Source organism: Dipodomys merriami, unplaced genomic scaffold (assembly GCF_024711535.1).
Source record: "Dipodomys merriami isolate MVZ:Mamm:240054 unplaced genomic scaffold, mDipMer1.0.p SCAF_590, whole genome shotgun sequence".
In the NCBI taxonomy this organism is placed as follows: Eukaryota; Metazoa; Chordata; class Mammalia; order Rodentia; family Heteromyidae; genus Dipodomys; species Dipodomys merriami.
The window spans coordinates 33354-46113 of NW_027206169.1; the positions used below are offsets into that span (position 1 = coordinate 33354).

Sequence of the window (12760 nt, forward strand, 5' to 3'; positions counted from 1 at the left end):
TTAGATTTCTCCTTATTAACATAGATGTTCTTTCATGGCAACCAAATACAAGAGGGAAGTTTTATGCACTCACTTGTCCAATTAAACAGCATGAAAGAAGAAAATGGCAAATAATATTTAATGAAATTACTTTGACCAATTACTTTGACAGAAGAAAGAAGAAAAAATATAATTCAAAATCAATTGACTTAAAAGTATGAAGAAAGAGTAGTGAAGAGAGATTAGAGAAAATATAGAGGATTGTTTTCTCTCCAGTGGAGTAATGGGTTCTTGATCTTGTTTCTTCCATTCTAACTCACAAGCTACCAAGTGTGTCTCAGGACTGGATTATCCAGTTCAGACAGAAAACTCGTAGAAGTAAGATACTGTATACAGCAGATATAGGTGATTTATAACCTTAGACAATCTATTTAATTCTGTTCAAATTTCTCCCCTATCCCAAACTTCCCTCTTTGAACAGTTTGTTTGCTTTTCCCAAGACTGCCCTTCATTAACTGATTAAAATTTTGAGTGGTCATATTCATACTCTCTAGAGATTTCTGTTTGGTTGTGATTTTTGTGTGTTTTTGTTTCTAGTTGTGTTTTTTAACTGAATTTTAAGTTTGTGCAATTGTGTTACAATTAAATATATCCATCTAATTGTCCAATGCTCCTAGATCAGAGTCACTCCTTCTATCGTTCTCAGCCAAAGCTTTCTCCAAGATTTATTTCCAATTTACCACTTCCTTCATCATATGTGTACATTCAGTATTCTAGCTGTATTTGCTCCTTGTTCATTTTTCATTCATTCTATGTCTTTACTATAATTCCTCTTTGGTTTCAACTTCCTGATAGTCATTCTGTTAAACTGTCTATTAATACTTTGAAAGGTTTATATACATTCCCTGGAGTTTCAATCCTGCATATTCTTGAAATGATGTCAGCTTATATTTCCATAATTCATTCATCTGCAGCAACAATTTGCAAGACTGGAGACGGGAAGCACCTAAACATGACTTTTTCTTAACCGTTTGAAAGATTATTTAGTCAAAAAGAAAGTTAAAAAATGGCTTAGAATGTATTACTAACTGCATTTTTATAAATGGCTTTGTACAATGGTGTGATTCTTTTATTTTACATGGAATAATATTTTATACTACCTATAAGTTTTGGAAAAAAAAGAAAATTAAAATTTATTCCTAAATAGGAATATGATAGAAATAGAAGACAGATATTATGTTTGTCATATCTCTGATTAGTACCCATATTGAAGACTTAAAGTCATATTTCTTACTATGTTAGACAGAGGGAAAACATAAAATAACATATGATAAGGCAACTATTTGTGATTGTTTAAAATGTACCTTATTAAATGATGAAATTTATTAGCTAACATTTGGGTTTGAAATTTAGGAGGCTGACATATTAAACACATTTCTGAAAGGCCCATACTGAAAAACACAAATTGTGGGTGGTACTATTTCTACACTTTAATGAATGGTTGAACATGTTTGGCATTAGTGCTGTGAAATAATTCAACTCTATTGTAACTTGCTCCCTACACTTGAAAAACTTGTATTGTCACTAAGTATCATCAAATTGTCAAATGTTATTTTGGCAAAAGTGATTTTAAAAAGTTTATTTGAAAAGGAATATACTTTCAGGAGATTAAATGTAGATTATCATTGGTTTGAGAGTGACATTTTTATACCACAGAACCATGTTGTACTGAAGTCCCAGTGTTTTGAAGCACTCCTTAGTGATTCAAATATTTTTCTGAATTACATTTGACCTCTAAGTCAAGTTTTCGGGCTTTGGTAGAACAATTATAGATCTATCCTTCTAGGAACTATTTTTTTGCCCACTCATGTTGGACTAAAATCTTTCGTTAATCATAAGTGAAGGGTATTAAAAATAATCTTATGACACTTTGTGAACTTGTTCACTCATATGGGTTGGTCATCTGTAAGTTGAATGTTTGAATTACAGTACTTTCTCTCAAATTTTGTGATCTCATCCTTCATTTTAAGTTGCCTTGCATTTCACAATTGCTTACTGCTAATTCCTGCATCTCAAGGAATTGGGGCCCTGAAATATAGGAAATGCGAAATTGAGATGGATCTTCAATTACTTTGTGTTGATATGTTGCATGGGCCTTGGTGAAAACTCTTGCCCCTGTTATCTGATGATGCAAGTAACTGGGCCTTGGGATCTTAGGACCCATGGGTACTGCAGAAGAATAATATTTTTTAGACATCTTAGCAAAATTTGGGAATAATCAGTAAGAATGCTTCAGAAATATGGACAAAAACAGTTTGGGACAAGCGAGTTAAAACAATAAACAGAGCAGCAGAGTAAAATCCATTACAGATTAGAGGAAAACATTGTTTTTTTCTCATGTGGATTCAGAAGACCAAGAACAGTTATAATGTATCACAAGTTTATACTAAAAAGAGTGCATTGATACCTTTCCTAGTCTAATATATATTTGAAACCTAAATATTTATATTCCAATTCTATTTATTGGAGTAAATAAATATCAATTTATTTGTCAAATTATCAACTAATTCTATTAAGTTTCATTGTGAAATATAAAATCAGCACATATAAATATAAAATATATAACTATATATAATATGATTAAAAGACACACGTTTTGTATTGTTCTGTTGTAGTTACTGCATCAAAGGCAACTCTGTTTTAAAGTATGATTCCATTATCTCTACTTCAGTGTTTGATAGAGTTAGAACTAAAGCTTTATCATTTGTAGATTTACAGCATGGAGGCAAGAGAAAACACTGTGATTAAAACATTATCAATTTAATGCCTAATTATGCGGAGAAACATATGCACTTCTCCTGCAACTATGAAAATATTTGGTGATAAAAAGGCAGTAGTGTAAGTTCCTGCCAGGAACTTACAGACAGGCCAGGACATTAAGTAATCATGCATACGAACAATTTTTTCACCTTCTTGGCTTTAGCTACTTTTAAATGGAAGGTATAATAAACAATTATATTTTGATAAAATACCTTCTCGTCTGAACAGTTCTGTTTGAACTGTTCATCTCTCTATGATCCCTTATAACCAAGATTAGTTTTGTTCTAGTAAGAAAATCTTTGCTGTCAGGGTAAGGTATTCTGGTTGGTCTCTTCCCACATGAAAGAAGGGTAAAGGCTCAGGTAGACATTTGTTCCAGTAAAACTTCATTTGGGAAAATGTCAGCTGAAGAAATTTAGAAGTAGCTCTTAAGCAACGCTTAGTTTGAATCCATTAGGTCCACAAAGCTGGATAAATAAGTACTTGAAAAAGCCATCATCTTTGGACCTAACTATAAATAATAGAGAGTATGATCAAATTCCAAATAAAAAGATTTAAGATACTCATTGACAAAAAAAGATTGCAAATGTGAGCAATCGACTGATCAATATAATTTTTTCCACTATTCACAGAATTTTAGGGAAATAAGATCAATAGCATTGTTAGGAACAATAAGGTTTCCTTGTTACAAGTAGGCACCCATAGATATAAGCCTGTATAAAGATTGCATCATTAACTATTAAATTTAGAGGATATTACATGCTTCAGCAGCAAGTATACTCAAATTACAATACAGAGATTAACATGGCACTTGCACAAGTATAATATGAAAATTTGAGAAGTATTCCATATTTTTCATTCTTCAGATGCAAGAAATGAAAAAAAGTGATTAAAAAGTTGATGACAAAATTACAAGTGTAACAATACCCGTAATTCATATAATTAAATTAAGTTTGACATCAGTGTATTAAATCACCTCAGAAAGGCGTTTACATAGCATAAACTTTACAAAACTTTTCAAATTAGATAACATTGTCATTTTATCCCAAAGAAAAATAATATTAAGACCTAGAAAAAAGGACTCAAACTGTTTCTATATGGAATACAATCCAAAAGGACACATTAATGAACCTATATATTATAAAATAATATAGAATTCAAAGTATATCTAGGAGAAAATAAATTATGAACATTATGCAAACATAGAATATAGAATATTTTAAAATATACTTTTTCAGACAAGCACCAGAAATATTTTAGTTTCTGTACTACTCATTTCAACAGGTAAATTAAAATTATTTCTTATTAAAAAATCACAAACTCTGAAGAAGTTATTATACATGTTTACAAAAACTATTGAATACATTTTTCCATCCAAGGCAGGCAATTCACTTGGAAGAATTCCGCGGAATCCATGAATTTTTACAGTAAAATTTTGGTGCTGCCGGGCACTGGTGGTTCATGCCTATAATCCTAGCTACACAGGAGACTGAGATCTGAGGATCATGGTTCAATGCCAGCCTGGGAAGGAAAGTCTGTGGTACTCTTATCTCAAATAAACCACTAGAAAACTCGAAGTGGAGCTGTGTCTCAAGTGGTAGAGGGCTCACCTTGAGCTGAAGATCACAGGGATAGCTCCAGGCCCAGAGTTCAAGCCCCATGACTGACCAAAAAAAAACAAAAGATATTGTTTTTATTTGGATTGTGAAAATATTTTGTAGGGACACAAAAGATGGACTTGCATTTTTGAAATTTAAGAAACTTAACCCGACCATTAGGACTTTGGTGAACAATTTGTACAGCCTTTCACAACTTCATAGAGGTAGTGATACATACTTATCCTTTTGGCAATATCAAATACAGTTTCTTCTATGTTGTTCTTCAGGCCTGGATTTATATAATAGTTCAACAGAAGGCGATCCAGCGTATCTTTGCTATCTCAATTCTCAACAGCAAGATATAAGGGTGTCAAGAGTCCTTTAGTTTAGGGAAGTGTTACTGTGTCTCAAGCGTTAGAGGACTCCCCTTGAGCTGAAGAGCACAGGGACAGCACCCAAGCCCAGAGCTCAAGCCCCATGACCGACCAAAAAAAAAAAAAATCCACAACAACAACAAAAATCAAACAAACAAAAATTTTTGGGCTGGGAAAGTGGCTCAGTGGTAGAGCGCTTGCCTTGCATACATGAGGCCCTAGGTTCATTTCTTCAGCACCACATAAGCAGAAAAAAAAGCGGGAAGTGGTGCTGTGGCTCAAGTGGTAGAGCGCTAGCCTTGAGCTGAAGAGATGAGGGACAGCGTCCAGGCCCAGAGTTCCGGCCCCACGAACAGACCAAAAAAAACTTTTTAAAAAAGAGTCCTTTAGTTTGGGCATTGATATCTGTATCAAGATGAAGTAAGAAAGAAGCCACTCTGGTATTATTCCACGTATATGCACTGTTCAGGGGTGTCCAGTCATCTACAGTTATTGCATGTGCCGCTTGAGACACCAACTCACTGACAATGTCTAATTGTCCACCGTAGGCTTCTCGAAGAGGGGTATACTCATCATCATCCCTACTATTCACATAAGTGGCCTTTTGGGAAAGAAGTCTCCGCACTGTAGTAAGCTGAATATTTTCGGCAGCACAATGAAGAAATATGCTTGGATCCTTCTCCAAATTTTTTTCTTGCAATTGATACCATTCCTTACTTTTTCACCTTGTTCCCCATATTCCTAAGAATTGCCTAACCAGAGACTTTGAGTGCCAGTGGGAATGAGGTGTCCATATATTTCCCTAATAGTTCACATTGGTTGAACTGGTCAGAAATATCTGGTGAATTTTCTGTAACTGTTCATTCCCCATGATTTTTTTTTCTCTTTTTCCAATTTTACTATTCGAAATTATTCTAACTGGAGAGTAGGGAATTGATGGAGAGCAGAGGAAAGATATTCCTCCATATTCAAATATACACACTGAAAATGAGGACCAGTGATGTCTTCATGTGCAGCTTATTCTAGGCATGAGAAAATAGGAAATAATGCCTTCTATATAAATGATTTGGGAAATGGCAGAGCAAAAAGTGAAATGATACGACCAAAAATATAAAATCAAAATAAATTAGGATAATTATGGAGCAATCATATTATCTATGAGAACCATGAAAGGGAGAGAGAAAGAAGGAGACAGATGTGTAATGACGTAGCTAGCCACAAAATCAATGCCTCTGATCAATTTGTAGAGCAAACAAAATTTTATTTTTTAAAAGAGATAGAAATCGAATTTATGTATTTACTTGAAGTTAGTAAATACATTTTTAGTAGCCTACGTAAAGAGACATAACTTTACCAAATTACAGACAGTAAAATAAATCCTTGATAGTTCTAGTAACAGATCTGACTGAAATCAGTTGAATCATACTTTTCTTGTACAATGAAGGAATAAGAGGGTAGTAAAGCAGCTAGAGAAGGCAGGGAGATTGTATCTGTGACAAAACTTTGTGGAAATTGGTATTGAGGATTTCTTACTGGTGATCCACTTGCACTGGAAGCATGATTCTGAAGTATTGCTTGCCGATTCTGAACTACTGATTTGATCATTATATTCTCCAAGAAGAAAATGAGAATTGACAGTGAAGGACTACTAATACTTTTTGACCTTCTCACTAAGCACTTTCAATCATCAAAATTACATGAAGACAATAGACAGGTCTACTTTTTAGATGAAAGCAAGTGTCTTATAAAAACAAGGAATGTATGTAGTCATGCAAAGGACTTCTATTTTACCAATGCCTCATACATTTTTCTAATGTTGGGTACCAATAAATAATGGATCTATTAGAAAGCTCTTAAGGCTCCTATGTTCAATAGTGAGATCTCTTACACTATATCATGGTATTTTTTGTGTATGGTTTTAAGAATAAATTTACATTACTAACTTGAATTTCTGACAGGACAGTATCATCACTGTACATCTTGCTTCTATACTCTCATTTTAAAATTACCATCTAAGTATGTGCATTAGATAACTATGTAGGAAAAAGTAGAAGCCACACTGATGGTTTATGTCTTTAGTAGTAGTTAATCAGAAAGATGAAATTTGAGCATTGTGGTTTGAAAGCAGACCAAGAAAAAACAGTCCATTAGATTCTGATTTGAAAGTAACCAGCAAAAGCTAGAAATGGAGCTGTGGTACAAGCAGTAAAATGTTAGCCTTGAGAAAACTGAAACAAAAAATAAATTCTGGGACAAAGCCAGGCCCTGAGTTAAAGCCCTAGTATTAGCACCAAACAAATAAATTAATTAATAAGGTAATTAATTAATTAAAACTAAATTAAGTGGTCACATGTGGAGAGGCATGTAAAATGTAACATGCGTGGTAATGGTTTATGTATTATTTTGTAATAAGGCATATTATCATTTGTCCTAATCACTAATATTTTATGTGGACTTTTTTGTACAATAAACCCTGAATTTATCATGAATGTATATGTGTGTGTACATGTGCGAACATGTGTGTATGTGTATATGTGTGCGTGTGCTGTTGCAATGTTGCTTGCCAATGTGGACAGGGTGAGGCTGAATAAAAGCTAACTGTGTTGCAATGTTTTTATTTATCAGTGTTCTGTCATGTCATTTCAGTGGAACCATCCTTTGTACATATTATTTGTCTAATAATATCATAGTCAAAGAATTTACAATATTAAGTTAGAAAAAGAGACCGCTGTCAGCTCTTATTGTATGTTAGGTAAGAAGATTCAGACATAATTAGTTAGTAAGTTGTTGCTAAAAGATGATTGTCAGTACAAAATACGTATTTGACCTCTTAAATTGGTTATACTTTTAAGATACACTCATAGAGTGATTTGGACTGACTTGACCAAACAGGTATTACTCTCTGATTATTCCTGTGAAACACAAGTTGGATAAACTCTTTCCGGATTTCTGTTGAATATCACTTTCTTTGCAAGATTATATCTATTCTCACTAAGAGATAATCCAACCCATATTATGTCTGAATATCCCATCTTATTCATTGAAAATAAGTATTGTGGATATGCTTGTTAGATATTCCTTTCAAAAACGAACAAACAAAAAGCAAGTGTTATTTCCAGATTGTGGGTGCATGTGAAGGTGTTTTGTACATGCACGGGTATCTTTACTAATGGCTCTTTTGTGGGAGAAAATACGGCGACTTTAACAAATAAGGCTTTTTGAATATCTCTTCCAATATACATAACATCTCAGAGCAAGTCTTGCAATTTCTGAAAATCCTTTGAATATTTTAGTATTATTTCAGTTCATTGACTGTAGAGCTAAAATTTCTGAAATATTGTTAAGATCTGAAAATGTAAGTGGGTATATACCCTTTTTTATGCTTCATTTTATGAAAACCCAGTTTTTATGAAAGTAAATGGAATAGAATAAAAGAATTAAGTGAATTGGGTAAGCTAATTATTAGTGTAATTTTGTTTTCTATTAATAGTCTATTGAATGTAGATGATGCAGTTAAATTATTTCCTCTATACTTCAGTTAGTTTTAGAATCTTTATAGTTATGAGTGAACTTTTAGTATAAATAAAGGTCTTTTAAAATGATTAGGATTAACCTTGTGCTTTTTGTCCTACTCCCAAGAAAATGAGTTATTTTTAATTGTTAATAGTTTATCATTATGATTATCATAGCGAATCATTATCTTTATCATAGGGACTTAAAAATGCAGTAGTATTGTTGTCTTTTTAAGCTAATTGTATTCACAAGTTAGAGAGTCTTTAATTCATAATTAGGTCTTGGTGTCAATGATTTTTAACCTCTCGTTCCTAACATTAATGATAGGTAAGACTGCATTTTTGAGTATATGAAAGGTAAAATATTTATCTGGGGTCAAATGTAATTTTATATCAGTCTTTCTTTAATAACATTTTAAAGTAGTACATTTCTCTCAAAATGGTGGGTATAAAAAGCAATCAAAATACTTCTAATGGTAAACAATTTAGGTGAGCTACAATGTGGAAACGATTGCTCCAAAAGACCTGCAGTCTGTTTCCATCAGGAATTGGGCAGGTCATTCTTTCAGTAAGACTGTGTTAACCAGAGATGGGGTACCCAGGCAGTGCAGTGTTGAGTGAAGGGATAAAATATAATTTCTACTATTTTGAGCTAGAAATCAAGAATGTTATAGTTTAGCAGTTCCTTTCACCAGGGAGGTATAAATTGATTATGAACTTGGAGTTTTCTTATTACAGTTACTTATTTTCTTTTTTTGTTGTTGTTGGTCATGGGGCTTGAACTCTGGGCTTGGGTGCTGTCCCTGCGCTCTTCCACTCAAGGTGAGCGCTCTACCACTTGGACCACAGTGCCACTTCCAGTTTACTAGTGGTTTATTAGAGATAAGAGTCTCACAATCTGTCCTGCCTGAGCTGGCTTTGAACCGCAATCCTCAGATCTCAGCCTCCTGAGTAGCTAGCATTATAGGCGTGAGCCACCGGTGTTCGGCTTAATTACCTATTTTCTAACAAAGATAAAGGAAATATTATTAGAGTATGCACAATAATTTTGGGAATTTTCCTAGAATTCGAAGATTGAGTGCTGGTATTTAGTTATAAAATAGAATGAGGTTAGTTCATATAGTGGGAATGGAACACAGGCTAACATTTACCGTGTGTAGAATGTTGTACTAGTAATTCCAACTCTGAAGACTTAAATATCATCTTAGAATTAAAAATAGAAATAGTTTCACTTTATGGGATTATTGTGAGGATTAAATTAGATACCAAAGGTAAAGTACTTGGAAAAACAATCAGAGTTTGACACTTTCTACCTTTTATTTTATCATGTGATATATTCTAATATTTTTACTGTGATTTTTATATTGTCTATTTAGGATATGCAAAGTGATATATTGATATACATTGCCTTGTTCACTTTTCTGTCATTATGAGGAAAATACCTGCAAAGAAAATTTCTGAGAAGGCAAGTATCATATTGACTTATGGTTTAAGATCAGATGTCTCCATTGTTTTTAATTATATTTTTATTAAATAGTTGTATGAAATGTTTTCCATTCAACGAATCAGTTTATAAGTACAATGGATCTTTACATAACTTTCTCACATCCTTCCAAACCTCAACCCACTTTCGTTTTTATTAGTTTCATACTATCTGCATTGAATATTATGGCTTCACTCTCTACTTCCATAAGTCTCTTTATTTCTTCCCTTTGATTTCCCCTCACATTTTCCATGTGGTAACCTCCTGGTATTCATTTTGTTGGATTAAAAGTTCAATTTTATAAGAAATTACACCTGTTAAATACTCCTCTACAAATAGCATGCTTTGATTAATACTGTTGTTTAACTGCATAAAATTCTGGCTTCTAAATACGAATTCTTTTTGTGTCTGGCTGTGACTTCGTTTACTTAACATAATTTTAGTTTTATCCATTTCTTTGCAAATGCTGTAACAGTCTTTATAATGGATGGGTGCAATCCAAATGTGTATATGTGCAACACTTTCTCCAACCATCCCTCTGCTAAAGTGGGTCTGGGCTGTTTCCATAAATTCTCTACGGTGAATAGTGCAGTAGTGAACATGATTGTGAGAGTGATTTTACTCTAACTTTTTGGAAAAATTCCTCACTGTTTTTCTGGGAGCAATCCTCTAGCCAATTTTCCAGAATGAGCACATCCCTTCCTTCATCTACATCACAACGTTTTTCAGGTCCTCAAAAACACACTACCCCCTACATGTACCAATCAGCTAAAACCACACCGTGCCCATATTCTTTTGTTGTTGTTATTGTTTTCTTTCCCGTCGAGGGGCCTGAACTCTGAGCCCCTCTGGTGCTGTCCCTCAGCTTTTTTGCTCAAGGCTAGCAATCTACCACAGAGTCACTTCTGGCTTTCTTCTATTTGCTTATGTGTTGCTGAGAAATCAAACCCAGGGCCTCAGGCATGCAAGGCAAGAGCTCTACCACTGAGCCAATTTTGCAGCCCCGATGTGCCCATATTATTTTAATCCATTTTTCATAATTTTACACATAATTTAGTGAGAACCTTCTATGTACTTTCCTAATGTGGGAATGAGGTATATGACAATAGAGCAAAAGTAAGAGATATGGAATTAAATTAGCTATTATCATATTTAAAATAATTTTCAGCTCTAACTCATAGCCTCACTTAGTATTATTTTAATCTTTATTTGATTACTTCACCTATCCCCTAAATTATAACAGGTGATTTAAATACAAAGGCAAAAAAGTGTGGTTTGACTTTGACACTCATGTGTGAGGATGCACAATATGGGCAAATAAAGGGATTGGAATTAATAGCCATTATCCATTTTGTTAAATGTTTTTCTCAAACTGATTCTCACAATTCATATTTCATTCAACAACAAGAAACATGTGACAATTCCCTTTGTTTTGCTCCTCATTAAGCTTGTTTCCATGTTGTTTTATAATGAAGGATGATTTCATAAATCTACTGTAGATACAAAAATATGTTAAAATATTTCTATGTATATGCATTGATATAAATATAAACACATATATTATAAAGGTTATAATGATAAATTATAACTTCTGTACTGTACAATTTACTAAATTATTAAAAACATGGACGACTCAGGCCTGGGATCCTCGTTACTCAGGAGGCTGAGATCTGATGATCATGGTTTGAAACCATCCTGGTCAGGAAAGTCCATGAGCCTCTTATCTCCAAACAACCAACAGAAAATCAGAATTGGAACTGTGGCTCATAGTAGTAGAGTGATAGCCTTGAGAGAAAAGACTCAGAGATATCACCCAGGCTCTTAGTACAAGAACTAAAATCTACCCCCAAAAAGTATTTAATTTACACCTGTGTAAATAGAGTATTTCCTTCACCCATATGCACATCCATGCTCATTTGCAAGGTAACTCTGTTATGTCTGGAGTACCACATAATATTATCATTAAGTAGAAAGTATTACAACATGGGTAAACTCTACCTCTCTCATGGATTTTTCTCCACTCAAATATTCAAATCTTGCAATTATTCACAATATTTAAAGTCATAGCTATTTTTCTTTAATACACATAAGATTGGAATTTGAATTGAGTGTCTTGTGTCTCCTAAATGGATGTTCTTACCACTTTGGCATGCCCCCAGCCCTAAATTATCCTGATTAACTTTCAGATAGAATCTCGCTTCCTACTTGTGTATGATTGTGGGCTCAGTCTACTTTATGTTATACTTCCTGGAATTTAGAATAACAAGTGCCTGGCAATGTGTACAGATCTTTCTGTCCAGTCTGAGCTTTAACCACTATCCTCACAATAGTAGACTCCCTCGTAGTCAGGATTTTCATAAGCTGATCATAGGTATTTTTAAAAAATCTTTGCATTTCCTGCAGGTTCTTGAGTACTGAGTTAATTGGTGTTTTCTTGGGTTGTTTTGTTTCTTTTGAATGTATGTGTTGAGTTGTTCCTCATTTTTCCTTTTGTTTTTTTTTCACTCAAGTTCTTACCTATAGTGCTGAGAAACCAATTCTTCTTTCTCAAGATAGTCAAGGTGAACATTATTTATTCCAAAACAATTCCAGTAATATTTAAACACCTTCAGAAATTTTGAGAAGATGGCGGAGGAGAATCTGGTGGCTAAAAAAGCTCTTGCATAGAAAGCAGTTCTAGTGTTCCAATGAACAGTCCTAGGTACACCAAGTGTGCCATCACAGTACATAGAGTTTGGGCAGAGAGGGAAAATCCAGGTAAGGAGACAGATCTGAGTATTTTCCAGCAGCCATGGCTGAGGTTGCTGTGGCGGCTGTGGTGCCATCCATAGCCGCCATAACTACAACCCAGAGAGTCTGGGACAAATGTGCCAGATGCAACGGGCAAGCAGATTTTACTCAACATGAGCAAGAACTGACAAGTAGCAGATATCTTCATCCTGCAGATAGCAGACCAGAGGCTACCCAGGAACCCACACTGCAGCCTGAGTACAA

General features: G+C 34.0%; 1 pseudogene; it reads left to right on the plus strand.

Moving 5' to 3' along the window:
* Nucleotides 1-3558: 3558 nt before the first annotated feature.
* Nucleotides 3559-3655, plus strand: LOC138813377 (U6 spliceosomal RNA; annotated as a pseudogene).
* The last annotated feature ends 9105 nt before the right edge of the window (nucleotides 3656-12760 follow it).